Genomic DNA, 3,523 nt, shown 5'->3' with positions numbered 1-3,523 from the left:
ACAGGGATTCGAACCCGCGAACCTCAGATTGCGAGTAGAGTGCCTTAACCATCTGGCCATGCCGGGCCTACCACCGTTAGTGATATGTCACATTGTTATTAAAAAGACTTGAAAATTTTGTAAACGTTTCACTGCTGACTGATTTATTTGGTTTACTCATATACTTTGTGATATTTAATTAATAAAAGTAATACACCATTTTATCTACAATTATTTGTAATTGCAAAAATATTTACCAAAATATCTTTGTTTTTGCAATAATAAATAATTGTGTTTTAAATGCTGTATATCACTTTAATTAATTTATAATAATTAAAATACTGTTGACTGGAAAGACTTGTAAATATGCCCCCCAGTGGCACAACGGTATGTCTGCGGACTTACAACGCTAGAGTTAGCCAATCTACAATATTACGGAACGACTTCAAACCTAACTCTTCATTAAAGGTAATTGTCCACTGTGGCAAGTAAAGTTCATTTTCATTGTGTTTGTTTAAATAAAGATTGTTTATTGGGAATGTACATTTATGTTCACTCTCTCTATATTTCTCGCTAACTCAGTTAGCTTGAGAATACAGAATTATTTCGCAGTAAATATCTTGACAAATGTTCTATTATTCTGTGGAGCTATCTTGCAATTCTTAGGGAAAAAATCATAGCTATCTCAAAAACGAACACCGCCAGCGATATCTGGCATTAATTTATTGTCAAAGCTTATCAGGCCAAGTAAGCAACAGTTCATAATAAAGTGATATAAATTGTTTCAGCTAAGACTGGGAGATGTAATTCACATCTTACTCCAGATTGACCAGAACTGACAAAAAAAAAAAACAACAAACTATTTGATTAAACCGTTTTTCTTATTATCTTATTAGCAGTCCCACGGGATATGTACAGCTTTATCGTAATGGCTTTCTGGGTGGGAGTGTTCTCTTTCGTAACCACAGTCGTCACTTTTCAGATTATCGTTATCGTTATAGAAATGTTAAGACACCTATGGTGTGTTATTCTATAAAAGAGACTCCTTTTGATAATGCTTATCTACAGTGCATCTTTTCTGAATTAGAATATCAAAAATTATATTCGGAAAAATTTTGTCAAAAATACCAAGGCTATAGCTTTTGAAATTGTAAAAAAAAATTATTAAAAATGTAATGAGAACTAAAAATCCATTTTATTTGATCATAAAAGTTATTTCTCACTTACGTATATAACTACCAGTTTTAATCAGACTTTGAGGAATTATTTGGTATAGGCTTAATTACAGTTTTCAAGTAGTGTCTAGTCTGGAACAGAATAAATGTAGTTGGAAAGCTACATGAATCCAAAAGTAACCAAGCATAGTAAGCGTTAATAATGTTTTCAGTGTTAGTAAATTTTTCAACCCACTTTACTACAGTAAATGTGTTTATTGTCCACCAGCACCTGCGTTAAACACCGTATAGAGAATTAACCTATTATCAGCTTCTTTTCATCGTCTACTAACAGTGGCTGTGAGTTTTGTTCTTTCTATCACTGACTGGACGTCCCGAAGTCCAAACATGTTTCTTAACACAAGCTCGTTGTTTAAGTTAAATATCATAGAGGGCAGTGAAATCGTTTCAATAACACACCATTATTCTTTTGCGGATTTGAGAAGATAAAGAAATGCAATGAATAGATAAATGATTAAATAACTTCCACAGCATATTGAATAAAGAGTTGTTGAGGATAAACTAAGCTGCTTGATTTGATATTCTTGTGTCGCAAGAATATATGCACATATATATTAATTAGAACACAAATATATACAATTTTCATTGTACCAAACTTTAAATATATGTTTTTAACTTTTATATTTCAAAACTTCTAGTCATTAAACTCGTAAAACTGCAGCATTGCCTTTACCTAAGTTATTGTAGCAAACAAAAAATAATTGTATATAATAAACTGTCTACGTGACAACGAAAACTGATTGTGTATAAGAAATTGACTGTGTAACATAGATAAGGCAAAGTGCTAATAAATGAAATCAACAATAACTGTGCTGTAGTACGTCACACTGGGATGTTTGTAAAGAATTATGATATTGAATATGTTATTGGTTTTGATGGATTAAGTGTCAGTCAGGTCTGTACGGACGAGTCAAGTAACTCATAAGTAAACTATCAAAAAGAAAAAATCGCATTATTTTGTTCTGCTGTATATAAAAAACTATGGATATGTAATGAAAGGATAAATTTTTAAATTTTCAAGATAAACATATTCCTTATAGAAAGAAAAGGGTGGCTACAAGTAAAAAACTAGGTTGGCTCACAATGGATATAAGGGATAGATTAAAGAAAAGCATCACAAATTTAAGAAATTTAAATCGATTGGTTTGACAGAAGATTTAGAAGATTATATAATATCAAGAAAGTTGGTCAAACAGGAAATTAGGACATCAAAAAGATCGTATGAAAAAAGGTTGGCTAAAATGGTAAAACTTAACAGTAAAATGTCTTTAAATACATTAAAGGTAAACAAAATGTGAGGATGGGGATAGAACCTTTGAGGGATGATATAGAAAGACTCGTATATGATGATTATGAGATGGCTGGGTCATCACATTCTACTTTTTCTTCGGTTTTTACTGATGAAGATCTAAGCAATATTCCTCACATTGAACAGTTGATAGATGGAAACAAGATCGAACAAGATAATCACATTAATTCTGAGGTTATTAAGGAAAAATTGGGAAGTTTAAGGCTCCTGGGCCAGATAATATTTCACCAAAGGTTTTGAAGGAGATTAAGAATTGGATATGTGAGCCACTTGCTACAATTTTTGAAGTCCTTGAATAATGGATAGGTGTCAGAAGATTGGAAATTGGCTGATATTACTTCTCTTTTCAAAGGAGGTGATAAAAATTGTCCCACTAATTATAGACCTAATATTTTTACATCAATTGTGGGAAAAGTTTTGAAAAGTCCAATGAAAGATTATTTGCAAAGTAAATTAACAAAATTTAGAATTTTATTGTATAGTCAACATGGTTTTATTAAGGGAAAATCCTACTTAACAAATCTTTTGACATTCTTTGAAAAGGTTACTGCTTATGTAGATGAAAGTGAGAATGTTTGATTTGGTGTAGTTGGATTTTCAGAAAGCATTTGACAAGGTGCTACATAAAAGGCTTGTAAAAATTATCTCTATAGGTGTGGAGGATAAGTTAGCTAATTGGATGAAAGAATAGCTGGGTGGAAGAAAGCAGAGGTTAAAAATAGAGTTCTGTCAAACAAGTGGGGTACCTCATTGCTCAGTCTTAGGACCTTTGCTCTCTTTGATTTACATTAATGACATAGATAAAGAAATGGTCAATAGATTACTTAAATTTGCTGCTGATATTAAGATCTTGGGTGTTGCTAATTGTGAGTATGTTGCTGCTTTACAAAAAGATTTAGATCATTTAATGATTTGAACGAATAAATGGCAGATGGGTTTTAATTATAATAAATGCAATATAATGCATGTGGGTTATCATAATTTGAATTATAAGTATAAT

Source organism: Limulus polyphemus, unplaced genomic scaffold (genome assembly GCF_000517525.1).
Source record: "Limulus polyphemus unplaced genomic scaffold, Limulus_polyphemus-2.1.2 Scaffold390, whole genome shotgun sequence".
Taxonomy (NCBI): domain Eukaryota; kingdom Metazoa; phylum Arthropoda; class Merostomata; order Xiphosura; family Limulidae; genus Limulus; species Limulus polyphemus.
The sequence above is the reverse complement of the archived record's forward strand: the minus strand, read 5'-3'. Positions refer to the sequence as shown.